Genomic DNA, 16,222 nt, shown 5'->3' on the forward strand with positions numbered 1-16,222 from the left:
CACAGAAATAGAAAATCAAATATCCAACATATTCAATACTAACATGAAACCAGTTGATGATCTAATACACACACATATAAGAGGAAGAATTCAATTTAGTTAAAGTTGGGGTGAGGTAGAAGGAGGGCAGGATTGGGGAAGTATTGGTGTGGTCCCTCTTAATGGGCACAACGTAAGGGTATATGCCACAGCTTTTGCATCTGGGACACAACTACAACAGGGACTCTACCTAACATTACAATAATTGTTTTCTACTTGTTTTTACCCTTACATGAATATGAAATAAATAAAGAAATAAAAATCATTGGAAATCAGGAAATGGGGGAGTAGAGGAGTAAGAAGGAATTTAGCAATTACAGTGAACACTATTTGGGTTATGTTTTTTTTTTTTTTTTTTTGTAGAGACGGAGTCTCACTTTATGGCCCCGGTACAGTGCTGTGGCCTCACACAGCTCACAGCAACCTCCAACTCCTGGGCTTAAGCGATTCTCTTGCCTCAGCATCCCGAGTAGCTGGGACCACAGGCGCCCGCCACAACGCCCGGCTATTTTTTTGTTACAGTTTGGCTGGGGCCGGGTCTGAACCCACCACCCTCAGTATATGGGGCCCGCGCCCCACCGACTGAGCCACAGGCGCCACCCTGGGTTATGGTTTTAATTATAGCTTTCACTAAATCATTTTCAAAACTCCATTTAACAAAGCATGTACCTCCTTAATAATTCTATACTTAAAGAAAGAAATGTGCAAGTCATAACACAGTGGAATCATATATCTAAATGCTGAAAGTTTTTTTTTTAAATGAAAGATTAAAAATCCCATAACGCAAGAATTTGCAACTAGAACATTTATTCTTCACAGATAAAGTAAAAAATAAAACATTTCTATGTAAACAAAGCTGAGGGGATAAATCTGCCTTATAAGAAATGCTAATAGACATTCTTGAGGAACCAAATAAAGAGTGGGTGTGAAATATATGGGAGCAGAGTTTTTGTATAGTAATAAAGCCAAATTGTGATAATTTCAAACTAGATTTGTATATATGTGCATATAAATATGTGTGTGTGTATATATATATGTGATGTTGATTTTAACTTCCATGATAACCACTAAGAAAATATCCCAAAAATATACTCAAAAGTAAATGAACAGAGAACAAAAATGTTATATTCAACATCATTAATCGTTAAGTAAATGCATATAAAATCATGATGATGCATCTATTGTGCATTTGCATACCCATTAAAGTAACAATAATTGGAATAAAAAACAGAAAACATGTGTTGGAGAGGAGATGGAAAAATTGTAACCCTTGTAAATTGCTGTTAAAAATGTGAAATTGTTCAACCCGTTGTGCAAACTAGTATGTGAATTCTTTAAATAACCTTAAATGTAATTACCATATATTTGAGCAACTTCACTCCTAGATATATACTCAAAATAACTGAAAATAGATATTTAAATATGTTTACATATGTTCATAGGTGCACTCTTTGCAAAATCTAAAATGTAGAAAGAGTCCAAATGTTCTTCGTTAAATAAATGTATAAAAAATTGGGTTATGTACACATAATGGAATTTAATTCAGCTATAAATAATTACTTACACACACACACTCACATGTTATGTGTATGAATCCTCAAATCATGGTACTAAGTTAAAGAACACAGACACAAAAGGGGAAATATTGTATGATCACAGCAATTAATTATAAATACCTAGAACAAGTGTATCTGTGCAGACAGAATGCAGAATTATGATTGCCAGCAGCTGAGGGGAAGGAGGTAGGGGAGAATCTACTTAAAAATCAAGGATCTTTATTTGGAGTAATCAAAATTCTTTAGAACCAGATAGAGATGGTGGCATAAAATGTTGTGAATATACTAAATTCTACTGAATCATATATATATATATATATATATATATATATATATATATATATATATATATTTTTTTTTTTTTTTTTTTTTTTTTTTTTTTTTTGGTCATTGGCTGGGGCTAGGTTTGAACCTGCCACCTCTGGCATATGGGACCGGCACCCTACTCCTTGAGCCACAGACACCGCCCTGAATCATATTTTTAAATGGTTAAATTGATGTGAAAATTTCACTTCAATAATTTAGAAAATGTAAGAAATAGAATGTGAACACAGTGAAAGTAACCACTAATGTTGTCTTAAATATAATTATAATTTAGTAAGTTTTCTCTTGAACTGTAGTAATGCTTTAAGTAGTGTCATTTATCCTCTGTAAGTATAGCATTAAGTCTAGAAATGAGAATGTTACAGTGAACACCCATAACAAAATAAGAAAGGTACAGTTATGAAAGAACTACCCACACACAAACACACACACCCATATATATGTATGTATATATATATATATATATATACATATATATTTACACAGCATTTAGAAACCTATGAAATACAGGTAGAGATAGTACTATCTAGTCACCTGTTGTAATCACTATAAAGTTCAGTTATGCTTTCAATATTGTTTGTGGATATGCATTGTATTCTTTATTTAATTCTTAAAATAACTCAAATGCTACTCACTATTCCTTATTCTACATTGAGTTTAGAATCAGCAAGTTACCTTGCTTTCCAAACTCGCCCATGACAATATACTGTTCAATTGAATTTTCACTGCTAACTTGGCTGATAACTGACAGCCATGTTTGTGCTAGATGTCCTACTCCCTGTAGGTAACTACAGAGGCAGGTGAGCACATGTCTCAAGGGCTAAAATATCTTAGCTTTATCTAATAAATATATGTAAGATGAGTTAACAAAATAACAGTCTTGTAAATTTCAGAATTAGGAATTAGAGTCTTTTGTTAATTTTTCTGGGGGAGTTCAAACAGAAAGTCTTTGAGACAGAGGCAGAGAGTGAGAACTGTAATCATAGGTCACAATGCATCGTGTAAACACAGCGCTCATGAATACACATAGAACATATCTTGGCACTAGGAATAAAAATACAACTGAAACATATATACAAATAAAAGTAGAAATGGATATTGATAGTGAGAAAAATACAGCCTGCTGATTTGGATTCTTATTGTTCTCCAGTTACTTACTATCTTACAGTATAGAAGTTTTATTCGCCCTATCCTGAAGATCTTATGTATTCATATAATTACCTCTAGTGAGCTAGCTTGAATGAATTCCTTTATTAGTTTAAAAGAACTAATAAAAATAACTTGTGAACTAATGCAGAGACAATCTTAGGGTCAAGAATAAGAATTACATGAAAATAATAAAACATTTTAATAACAGCTTAAAGTTTGAAGAAGGTGGGGTTATTTTTATCTAAAGTAAAATAGCAAAGGGACTTTTTATAATATTCTGTAAACAAATATGTGGGCATTATGCAAAGTTTAACTAATATCTGTTCTCCACATAGAATACAAGTACAATATAAACTATGCAAATTTAGTATTTGCTCATACTAACTTTGAAAAAAATTGTATAATCTACTGTTCAGGCACTATTTAGTATATATTTTCACATCTGCAAGAAATAACTAATGACTTACACAGTTCACTCTATCCAGAAAGGATATTCGCCTAAGTAAATCATGAGAATTCGGTATTTGTTGGTATATACAAAATGAATATGACATACAATATTAAATGAGGTGCAATTGCTGTTGAAATTGATAAACTCCCAAAATACTCACTTTACCTCTTTCATGTTTAAATGGATGGAGCTGGAACATATTCTTCTTAGTAAAGTATCTCAAGAATGGAAGAAAAAGTACCCGATGTACTCAGACCTACTATGAAACTAGTTTAGGGTTTGCACATGAAAGCTATAACCCAGTTACAACCCAAGAATAGGGGGAAGGGGGAAAGGGAGGGGAGGGAGGGGGGAGGTGGGTAGAGGGAAGGGGATTGGTGAGATTACACCAGCGGTGCATCTTACAAGGGTATATGTGAAACTTGGTAAACGGTCTGTAAAGCTTGTGAATGATGCCCCATGATCATATCAATGTACACAGCTATGATTTAATAAAAAAAAAAGACGTAAAGAAACACACACACACACACACAAAAAGAACAATTTCCATGGCTACAAAATTCTTAAATATAAATCATATCTTTAACAATAAAATAAAATAAAATAATACTTTTGACTCCTATTAAAGGTCACTACAGGTGTTCCTGGTATTTGACTTTTTCAAATCGAGTTATCCAGGAACCTTCCACTTTGTAGCTCCACTATGTCAAACATATAGCTAGCAAAACTTTTTCCACTCAAATTAGCCTAAGGGAAAAATAGTCTGGAGGGTCACATCCCATACTCTATTGTATGGATCTCAATCACATTATCACACCTAACTTCAAGAGAGATTGGACAGTGCAGTTGAGCATTGTACCAAGCAAAAGAGCAAAGTGATTTAATAAACATCAGGCGGTCAGAACTGCATACAGTGATACAGTATATATATTCAAGTTAATTTATAATAGAAATATCTTATAAGTATTGTCATAAAAATTTCTTTCACCCAGGTATTTTACAAATCTAATTATATGCAAAAGAGTTTACACCTTACTTTTAACTATTTTATACCCTAAACATTTTTACCATATTTTCAAAAAGAACAGCACAAATAAGTGTACGGTTCATATAATTGATTTAAAATAACACTCTACCTCTAAAATTGTTACCTTATCCTTAGAATAAGCCAAATATCTTATAACATTTCTTTTCTGATATTCATTCATTCTGTGATGTTTTTAGCAAACATATACAGAAAAAAATATAAAAATATTGACTAATACGAGTTTAGTGGATTATATATATATTTTTTAATTCACACAGTAACCCTAGTATGCTACTATGGATGATTTAGAAATAGGGAGATTCATAAACTTTTATTTTTGTTTCAAAGACACATATATTGCTTAGAAATTAGTGACATTTTTTAAACAATTTTCCTTTGTTTCAAAATATTAAGTTCTTTGAATGTTTTTGTTAAATGGATGCCTTGCTTAATACTTAGGTGAGGACTTTCAGTGAGCCTATAATCTAAATAGAGTTCGTTGTATACAATGAGAAAGTTTTTATCCCTTGTCCCACTCTTACACCTTTCCCTGTTTTGGTTTCCAAATCCCTTTACATCTCTTTGTGCCCCCATGTGTCCATTATTTATCTCTCAATTATTAGTGAGAATGTGTTTTTTTCGTTCCATACTTGAGATCTTGAGATACTTAATTTAGTGTAATGGTCTCTAATTTCATACACGTTGCTGGAAATACTTTTTTCTTTCTTTTAATGGCTAAATAGCACTCCATGGTGTGTGTCTGTATGTGTGTGTATATATATGTACACACATACACGTGTGTGTGTGTATATATATATATATATAGAGAGAGAGAGAGAGCTGTCCAGAAATTATCTATCCACGTATATATATTCCACATATATCTATATTCACACACCACATTTTCATTATTACTTACAAATTGATGGGCACTTAGATTGATTCAACATCTTTGCAACTGGGAATTATGCTGTGATGAACAGTCAAGGGCATGTGTCATTTTGATAAAATGACTCATTTTACTTTGACAAAATGTCCATTGTTGGGATTGCTGGATAAAATGGTAAGTCTACATGTATTGGTTTGAAGAATCTCCATACTCTTCACCAGAGAGAATGTACTAATTTGCAACCCACCAACAATTTATAAGCACACCTTTTTCTTTCACTTTTTTTCAAAAGTTTATTGGCCATTTTTCTACCTTCTTTTGAAAATGGTCTGTTCATGTCTTCCACCCAGTTTTATTTTTTTTATTAGGTCACATACACATAGATTATGAATACATTTATGCATATGTGGGGTACAATGTGTTTATTTTTTATACAATCTGACATGCTTACATCAAACAAGTCAACATAGCTTTTGCCTAATATACTTGATTATTGTGTTAAGACATTTATGTTCTACACTTGACAGATTTGATTTATACCCTTGCAATATGCTCCATATGTGTGGTCCCATCATTTACCCTCCCTCTATCAAAACTCCCCCCACTCCTCCCTTTCTTTGTTGCCCTTGGGAGAGTGCCGTGGCATCATAGCTCACAGCAATCTCAAACTCTTCGACTCAAGCGATTCTCTTGCCTCAGCCTCCCAAGTAGCTGGGACTATAGGCACCCGCCAAAATGCTGAGCTATTTTTAGAGGTAGGGTCTCACTCTGGCTCAGGCTGGTCTCCAACTTGTGAGCTCAGGCAATCCACCCACCTCAGCCTCCCAGAGTGCCGGACTTATAGGCTGCCCACTTTTCAAAAGGATCATTTTTTCCCTTTTTGATCTCTTTGTTTGTGCATTCTAGATATTAGCTCTTTGTCAGATTTACAGTTTGCAATATTTTCTCATTTTCTGTAGGTTCCATCACTATTGTGTTGATTATTTCCTTAGCTGTGCAAAAACGTTTAATTTTTCTTTAAAATTTCCCTTGCAGAATATTATAATGGTGCACTTATTTTGGTTTCATGGCTCACTTCTGTGTATTTAAACTAAAAGCTGTATTTGTGACCCTCATCCAGAAAGTACGCTATGTACCAATTCAGTAGAATTTTACTCATGTTCTGCTCTTCTTCCCACACTTTAGAATTTCACTACGTTTTTCTCCCACATGAGCACAAAAGTGCTGGTCAACTACTTCCAGTTTAGTTTGAATACATGTGGTGTTTATTTTTCCGTTTTTGCAATACTTGACTTAGGATAATGGTCTCCAATTCCATCAAGGTTGTTACAAAACATACTAGATCAGATTCTTTCCTTTTTTTAGATCAGATTCTTTTTTGTGGCTTAATAGTTATTTCATTGTATACATATACCACATTTTATTGATCAATTTATAAGTAAAAGGTCAGCTGGATTGCTTCTACATCCTTGTAATTATGAATTTTTTACCATAAACATTGGACTTCAAGTGTATTTTCTGTAAAATAAATTTTCTCCCTTTAGCTAAATACCTAATGGTGGGATTGCAGGATTTAATGGTACCTCTACTTTAATAACAGTTGCATACCAATGAGGGGTCAGGGATGGTTTGTTTTCACATGTCTTTGAAACTACCCTCATAGGTTTATGAGCAGCGACCCTCCCCCCCAAGTCTGCCGGACCAAGTGCTCTGCCCCACCCCACCCCACAAGAAACTGCCAGAGCCTCGTGCCCCGAACCGCACTGCCTCTCCGAGGCCCCCCGCCCACTAGAATGGCCAAGTGCTCTCCTTGCTGAAGTCACCAGCTGCCAGAAACTGCCAGAATCATGGGCAGCATCTCCACCCTGCTGCTGGGTCTGTGTGCCCCACGCTCCTAGAGCTGTTCCTACAACCAGAACTCCCTGGCTCTGGCAATGGCAGGGGAACTGCAGGGTCACTTCCCACTAAGATCCACCAACAATAGAGTGATCCCAATTTGGTGTAATCTTGGAGATACACCTCCTCACCTCTGAGGACTGCCAGAGGAAACCAGAACTCACTCTATAGGGACACCGGTGCTGTAGAGCAGCAGGGGCAAAGGTGCGGTGGCTGAGGGAGAAAAGCATTTGCTGACTTGTTACCCTTAGGATTAGACTGAGTCCAAGTGGAACACTCGCCAAAGGCTATTGAGCATTCGTGGCAGGCAGGCATCAGCTCCCCAAGCCAGCTGGTAGCAGAGGGTAGTGGCCGGGCCAAAGGGGCATTGGCCTTCCTTTGACTCTGACAGGTGCTAAGCCCTGGCACATCTGCTTATTGGAGGGAGCAGGACCACAGCCCTGTAGTGTCACCAGTGACTGGGAGTGAAAAAGGAGCAAAGTAGTGAAAGAAACTCAGCCCTCCTGGTCCAACTCTGTTACCAGGTGAGCCATTCTGACTCCATAGAGCACCAGAGCAAGCCAAATAGTAGCAACCAGTAGACATCTGCCATCTAGTTGCTGTAGACCTTTCGAACTCTCCCACTTGAGAGTTTGTATTCACTGGGTCAATTGGTTCAGAACCCCTAACCTGAGCGAATCACCCAAGGACACTCTCGGGTGGTACCTTGGTTATGGAGTAATGGGAAGGGTTGATTTTCCTCTTCCAGTTGTTGTCCATGGGGGGTGGCATATCTTAGTTGCTTGTATTTCTCCACAGCTAAGACTTCACCAGAGTCAGTGATCTACTAGGATTTGACAAGAACCAGCTGAATACAAGACAGAGCCACCTAACCCAACCACACCAAGCAGATTTCCTCAACCTCAGACTGTAATACTGTACGGGTCCTTTGCAAAGGTAAAAGGTAAAAAGCTGCAATCATCAGTCCCAAATCCTTAGCAATGGGGTGGTTAACCACAACTCCAGGAACTGCCAATCCAATTTCACCTTACCTGCCCACCTAGACAAACAGTGGAAAACAATCATAAGGCAGAATCAGTGGAAGAACTCTGGCAACATGAATAATCAGAGTAGATCAACTCCCCCAAGGAATGATAAAGCAGACACAGCACAAGATCACATTCATAAACATATGGCTGTGATGTCAGAAATCAAGTTCAGAATTTGGATAGCAAATAAGATCAACAGAATGGAGGAAAAGATGGAATTAGAATTTCAAATAGTAATTCAAAAGATCTCTCAAAAATTCAACAAATTCAAAGACAAAATCACCAAAGATTTTGACACATTGAAGCAAGAATTTGCAGGCCTCAAATATCTGATAAATACAGTAGAATACCTCAGTAACAGAATGTAACAGGCAGAAGAAAAGATCTCTGACACTGAAGACAAAGCTTTTGAACACTCCCAAACTCTCAAAGAGGAAAAAAAGTGGAGAACAAAAACGGATCCTTCTCTCAGAGAGCTCTGGGATAATTTGAAGAGATCTAATATTCACCTTATAGGAATACCTGAAGGTGATGAGGTTGCTGCGAAGGATACAGATGCTTTACTTCATGAAATAATAAAAGATAATTTTCCAGACAGGCCAACAGATTCTGAAATTCAGATAGCAGACAGTTTCAGAACACCAGCTCGATTCAACCCAAATAAAAATTCTCATAGACACATTATAATTAACTTTGCCAAAGTTAATATGAAGGAGAAAATTCTGCAAGTTGTAAGATGTATGAAAATCATAACCTACAAGGGCAAAAACATTAGAATTACTGCAGATCTCTCTGCTGAAAACTATAAAGCTAGAAGGGGGTGGTCATCGATGTTTAATCTCCTTAAACAAAATAACTTTCAACCCAGGAATCTGTATGCAGCTAAACTGAGTTTCATTTATGATGGAGAAATTAAATACTTTAATGACATTAATATGTTGAAGAAATTTGCCATAACTAAACCAGCTCTTTAGGATATTCTCAGACCTATCATTTATAATGAGCAACACAATTCTCCAGCAGCAAAGTAAACTTACTCAGAAACTTTTGAACAAATTCCAACTTCCTTAGTGGAAAAAGAATTAAAAATGTCCACTGGACTTTCAAAAAACTCGATACCCAAAACTCTATCTGGCTTATCATGAGTCTCAATTAATGTGAATGGCTTAAATTGCCCTCTAAAGAAACACAGGTTGGCTGACTGGATACAAAAACTCAGGCAAAACATCTGCTGCATTCAAGAATCTCACCTTACCTTAAAATAAAAACATAATGCCGAGCGGCCGCCATTACAGAGATCCATGTTTCAGAGCTAGGGTGAGCGGAAGAGGTGCAGTGGCCGGAAGCCAAGAACGGTGGGAGAGAGCCAGCAGGCCAGCACTGAGCAGCCATCAGTGGCCAGAGAAATCTTTAGGGAGCTGAAGATGGTGTGCGTGTGTGGCCCATGTGAGGGCGATGGAATGGGAGGAGTGAGAAGCAGCAGCCTGTTCGGGTGAGTGGCATCATGAACAAGAAGGTGTTCACCAAGGAGCTGGACCAGTGGATCGAGGAGCTGAATGAGCGCAAGCAGCTGTCCGAGTCCCAGGTCAAGAGCCTCTGTGAGAAGGCTAAAGAAATCCTGACAAAATAATCCAATGTGCAGGAGGTTCGATGTCCAGTCACTGTCTGTGGAGATGTGCATGGGCAATTTTATGATCTTATGGAAATGTTTAGAATTGGTGGCAAATCACCAGATACAAATTACTTGTCTATGGGAGATTATGTAGACAGAAGATATTATTCAATTGAAACAGTTACACTGCTTGTATCTCTCAAGGTTCGTTATGAACACATCACCATTCTTCGAGGGAATCATGAGAGCAAACAGATCACACAAGTTTATGGTTTCTATTATGAGTGTTTAATAAAATATGGAAATGCAAATGTGTGGAAATACTTTACAGATCTTTTTGACTATCTTCCTCTCACTGTCTTGGTGGATGGACAGATTTGTCTACATGGTGGCTTCTCACCATCCATAGATACTCTGGATCAATTCAGAGCCCTTGATCACCTTCAAGAAGTTCTCCATGAGGGTCCAATGTGTAAATTGCTGTGGTCAGATCCAGGTGACCTTTTGGCAAGATATTTCTGAGACATTTAATCATTCCAATGGCTTCACATTGGTGTCCAGAGCTCACCAGTGGGTAATGGAGGGATATAACTGGTGCCATGAAAGGAATGTGGCAATGATGTTCAGTGCTCCAAACTATTGTTATCATTGTGGTAATCAAGCTGCAATCATGGAACTTGATGAGACTCTAAAATACTCTTTTTTGCAGCTTGACCCAACACCCCTTAGAGGCGAGCCACATGTTATTCATTGTACTCCAGACTACTTCCTGTAATGAAATTTTAAACTTGTACAGTATTAACATGAAACATACATTGACCTAATGGAAATGGGAAGAGCAACAGTAATTCCAAAGTGTCAGAAAATAGTTAATATTCAAAAACCTTGTTTTCACACGGACCAAAAGATATGCAATATAAAAATACAAAGCCTCTTGTCATCAATAGCCAAGACCAATTTAGAATGAAATAGTTCATTACATGCTGAAGTGATATTGTTGGTCAAGAAACCAGTTTCTGGCATAGTGCTATTTGTAGTTACTTTTGCTTTCTCTGAGAGACTGCAGATAATAAGATGTAAACATTAACACCACGTGAATACAGTTTAACTTCCATTTAGCTATAGCTTTATTCAGCATGACTGTAGATAAGGATAGCAGCAAACAATCATTGGAGCTTAATGAACATTTTTAAAAATAAGTACCAAGGGTTCCCCTCTACTTCTGAGTTTTGAAATCGTTTGTTTATTTCAGGGATGCCATTTAATTTAATCATACAATTTGTCTGCACTCAGTTTATTCCCTTCTCAAATCTCAGCCCCATGTTGTTCTTTGTTATTGTCAGACCTGGTGAGTTGTTCTGAAAAGAACTGTTTTACCCCCTCCTGTAAGATGATGTTCTTGCGCAAGAGCACTGCAGTGTTTTTTATAATAAACTTAAGAACTAAAAAAAAAAAAAAATTAAAAAAAGACAAACATAGATGCAGGGTGAAGGGATGGTCATCTATAATTTTGGCAAATGGAAATCAGAAAAAAGCAGGTGTTGCAATTTTATTCGCAGATACAATAGGCTTTAAACCAATAAAAGTAAGGAAAGATAATGATGGTCACTTCTTATTTATTAAGGGCAACACTCAACATGATGAGATTTCAATTATCAACATTTATACACCCAACCAGAATGCACCTCAATTTATAAGAGAAACTGTAACTGACATGAGCAACTTGATTTCCCCCAGTACCATAAATTTTGGAGACTTTAACACTCCTTTGGCAGTGTTGGATATATCCTCCAACAAGAAGCTAAGCAAAGAAATTTTAGACTTAAATTTAACCATTCAACATTTGCATCTAAGAGACATCTACAGAACATTTCATTCTAACAAAACTAAATACACATTCTTCTCATCAGCCCGTGGATCATCCCCCAAAATTGATCACATCTTAGATCACAAGTCTAACCTCAGCAAATTTAAAAGAATAGAAATCATTCCCTGTATTTTCTTGTATCATCATGGAATAAAACTTGAACTCAGTAACAACAGGAATCTACATATGCATGTAAAAACACAGAAACTAAAGCACCTCATGCTGAATGATAACTGGGTCATAAAAAAGGTTAAGAAGGAAATTAACACATTTTTGGAACAAAACAATAATGAAGACATGAAGTATCAGAACCTCTAGAATACCACAAAGGCAGTCCTAAGAGGAAAATTTATAGCATTGCAAGCCTTCCTCAAGAGAACGAAAAGAGAGGAAGTCAACAACTTAATGGGACATCTCAAGCAACTGGAAAAGGAAGAATTTTCCAACCCTAAACCCAGCAGAAGAAAAGAGGTAATTAAAATTAGAGCAGAACTATATGAAATTGAAAACGAAAGAATCATACAACAGATCAACCAATCAAAGAGTTGGTTTTTTGGAAAGGTCAATAAAATAGATAAACCTTTGGGTAACCTAACCAGAAGTAGAAGAGTAAAATCCCTAATATCATGGATCAGAAATGATAAAGGTCAAATAACAACAGACTCCTCAGAAATTAAAAAAATCCTTAATAAATACTACATAAAATTCTACTCTCAGAAGTATGAAAATCTGAAGGAAATAGATCAATACTTAAAAATATGCTATCCTACTAGACTTAGCCTGTCAGAAGTGGAAATGTTGAACAAGCCTATAAAAAGTCATCTTCCTCCTCCACAGCTAACACTGATGACTTGAAAAAAAGACTGGAGAGAATAAAGAGCAGTCGCAAATGAAGCTGCCCTATTCCCCTGGCACCCTGCAGCTTTAGTTTACTAAACTAGAAGTCCTCATAGTTTAAAGTGGCCTCAGCAGGCCTAGTGTACACAAACTGGTTGTATGTATCATGCCGTGGAGCTGAGGGAGGAGTCGTGTGGCACAAGCATTTGCACATACTCTGCTTCTCTTCTTCAGCGTCCCGCCATTCTAGAAGACTGTCTGTGGGTTAGTTTAGTGTACAGACTTGTAAACAGCTGCCTTCCTCTCAGCTCAGACTACTTTCCAGATCCTTTTTTTTGTTTATTTTTATTTTCTCATTTGTAAAATTGTCCTAATCTTTCTTAGCTTTTAACTGTTAGAAACTCTTTACTAGTTTTCCTTTCATTTTGTGAGCTCTTCTCCCTGTCACCCCTGAAGGGTCACTGTATTCTGTATGAATGCATGGCATGATACAACTAATTTAAGAGTCTTTTATAAATAAAGTTTGCATTAACTATAAAAAAAGAAAAAGTTATGAAATAGCATCAACTATAAGAAATCTCTACAAAAAGAAAAGCCCAGGACCAGATGGCTTCACATCAGAATTCTATCAAATCTATAAGTAGGAACTACTATCTATATTACTTTACCTTTTGCAAAACATAGAAAAAGAAGGAATACTCCCCAACACATTCTATGAAGCAAATATCACCCTGATGCCCAAACCAGGAAAAGTCCCAACAAGTAAAGAAAATTACAGACCAATATCTCTAATGAATATTGATGTAAAAATATTCAATAAGATCCTAGCAAACAGAATCCAACAACACATCAAACAAATTATACATTAGGACCAGGTGGGTTTTATCCCAGGGTCCCAAGGATGGTTCTATATACGTAAATCCAGAAATATAATACATCACATAAACAAATTAAAAACAAAGACCATATGATTCTTTCAACTGATGCATAAAAAGCTTTTGACAATATCCAGCATCCTTTCTTGATCAGAACACTGAAGAAAATAGGTATAGAAGGAACATTTCTTAAACTGATAGAGACCATCTACAGAAAACCCACAGTCAATATTATATTGAATAAAATAAAATTGAAATCATTTCCACTCAGATCAGGAACCAGGCAAGGATGTCCACTGTCTCCACTGCTTTTTAACATTGTAATGGAAGTCTTACCCACCTCAATCAGGCAAGGGGATGCAATCAAAGGACTCTTCACAGACGATATGATTAGATATCTGAAAAACCCCAGGGAATCAACTTCAAAACTATTGGAAGTGAACAAGGAATATAGTAACATCTCAGGATACAAAATTAACACTCATAAATCTGTAGTCTTTGTCTATACCAACAATAGTCAAGGGGGAAAAAATTAAGGTCTCTTCCCTTTACAATAGTGTGAAAGAAGATGAAATGTCTGCGAGCGTATCTAACTAAGGACATGAAAGTTTTCTATACAGAGAACTATGAAACTTTGAGAAAAAGAATAGTGGAAGATGTTAAAAAATGGAAAAATATACCATGCTCATGGCTGGGAAAAATCAACATTGTTGAAATGTCTATACAACCTAAAGCAATCTACAGATTTAATGTGATCCCTATTAAAGCACCTCTGTTGTACTTTAAAGACCCGGAAAAATTAGTACTTAGTTTTACATGGAAACAGAAAAAAAAAAAAAAAAACTCAAATATCCATTACTCAGAAATAAAAACCAATTGGGAGAAATCATGCTTCCAGACTTCCGACTATACTATAAATCGATAGTGATCAAAACAGCATGGTACAAAAATAGAGAGGTAGATGTATGGAACAGAATTGAAGACCAAGAGGTGATCCCAGACACTTATCGTCATTTGATTTTTGATAAGTCTATTAAAAATATAAATTGGGGGAAAGATTCCCTATTCAATAAATGGTGCTGGGTGAATTAGCTGGTGACCTGTAAAAGACTGAAACTGGACCCACACCTTTCTCCTCTAACAAAAATTGACTCTCACTGGTTAAAGGACTTAAACTTAAGACATGAAACTATAAAAATACTTAAGAGAGTGCAAGGGAAACACTTGGAAAAATTGGCCTGAGAGAATACTTTATGAGGAGGACACCCAGGCAATTGAAGCAACATCAAAAATACATTACTGGGATATGATCAAATTAAAAAGCTTCTACACTGCCAAGAACACACTAAGTAAAGCAAATAGACAGCCCTCAGAATGGGAGAGGATTTTTGCAAATATTACTACCGACAAAGGTCTAATAAGCAGAATCCACAGAGAACTCAAACTCATTACTAAGCAAAAAACAACTGATCTCATTTCATGTGGGCAAGAGACATGAACAGAAGCTTCTCTGAAGAAGACAGGTGCATGGCCTACAGACACATGAAAAAATGCTCATCATATTTAATCATCAGATAAATGTAAAGCAAAACTACTCTGAGATACCATCTAACTCCAGTAAGAGTAGCCCACATCACAAAATCCCAAAACAACAGATGTTGGCATGGTTGTGGAGAAAAGGGAACACTTCTGTACTGCTGGTGGGAATGCAAGCTAGTATGTTCCTTTTGGAAGGAAGTTTGTAGAACACTCAGGGATCTAAATGTAGAACCGCCATTTGATCCTGCAATTCCTCTTTTAGGTGTATATCCAAAGTACCAAAAATAATTTGACAATAAAGATATTTGCACCAGATTGTTCACTGCAGCTCAATTCATAATTGCCAAGTCACGGAAGAAGCCCAAGTTTCCATTGACCCATGAATGGATTTATAAATTGTGGTATATGTATACCATAAAATATTATGCAGCATTAAAAAATGGAGACTTTACCTCTTTATGTTTACATGGATGGATCTGGAAAATATTCTTCTTAGTAAAGTTTCTCAGGAATGGAAAAATAATCCAATATACACAGTACTACTGTGAAACCAATTTATAATCACTCATACTTGCCTATGAAAAATGAAACACAACTGTAGACTAGTATGCAAGAGAAAAAAGGAGGGAGAGGGGAGGGAGGAGGTAGGTTGATAGAGGGAGGGTTATTAGGGGGGCCACACCTATGGAGCACATTGCAAGTACAAGTTGGATCTATCAGGTATAGAACACAAATGTCTTAATGCTGTAATTGGGTAAATGAGGTGAAAGCTATGTTGGTTAGTAGAATGTAAGCACTCCAATTTGTACAAATAATCAACACATCGAACCCCATAAAGGCATAAATGTATTTATGATCTATGTACAAATGACTTAATAAGGAAAACACTGAAAAAATCAACTATATATAGAATAATAATTTGTTACCAAAATGCTTAATAAAAATATATTCTTAATAAAAAATAAATAAATAAGAGAGGGGATATTACAGCCCCCCAGGAAGGTTGAGTAAAGCATAAACCGGGACATAGGGTAATGGATCAGCTGATGCTGTCAAATAACATATACAGGGTGAAGAGAAAGGGGAGAAATAAATTTTGTCCCTTTAGACTATCTTAACTTTCCTAACTTGGC

General features: G+C 36.3%; 1 pseudogene; it reads left to right on the forward strand.

Annotated features, from left to right (window-relative positions):
• The first annotated feature begins 9,863 nt into the window (after window positions 1-9,863).
• LOC128577772 (serine/threonine-protein phosphatase 2A catalytic subunit alpha isoform-like) lies at window positions 9,864-10,746 on the forward strand (annotated as a pseudogene).
• Window positions 10,747-16,222: the final 5,476 nt, after the last annotated feature.

Source organism: Nycticebus coucang, chromosome X (genome assembly GCF_027406575.1).
Source record: "Nycticebus coucang isolate mNycCou1 chromosome X, mNycCou1.pri, whole genome shotgun sequence".
Lineage (NCBI taxonomy): Eukaryota > Metazoa > Chordata > Mammalia > Primates > Lorisidae > Nycticebus > Nycticebus coucang.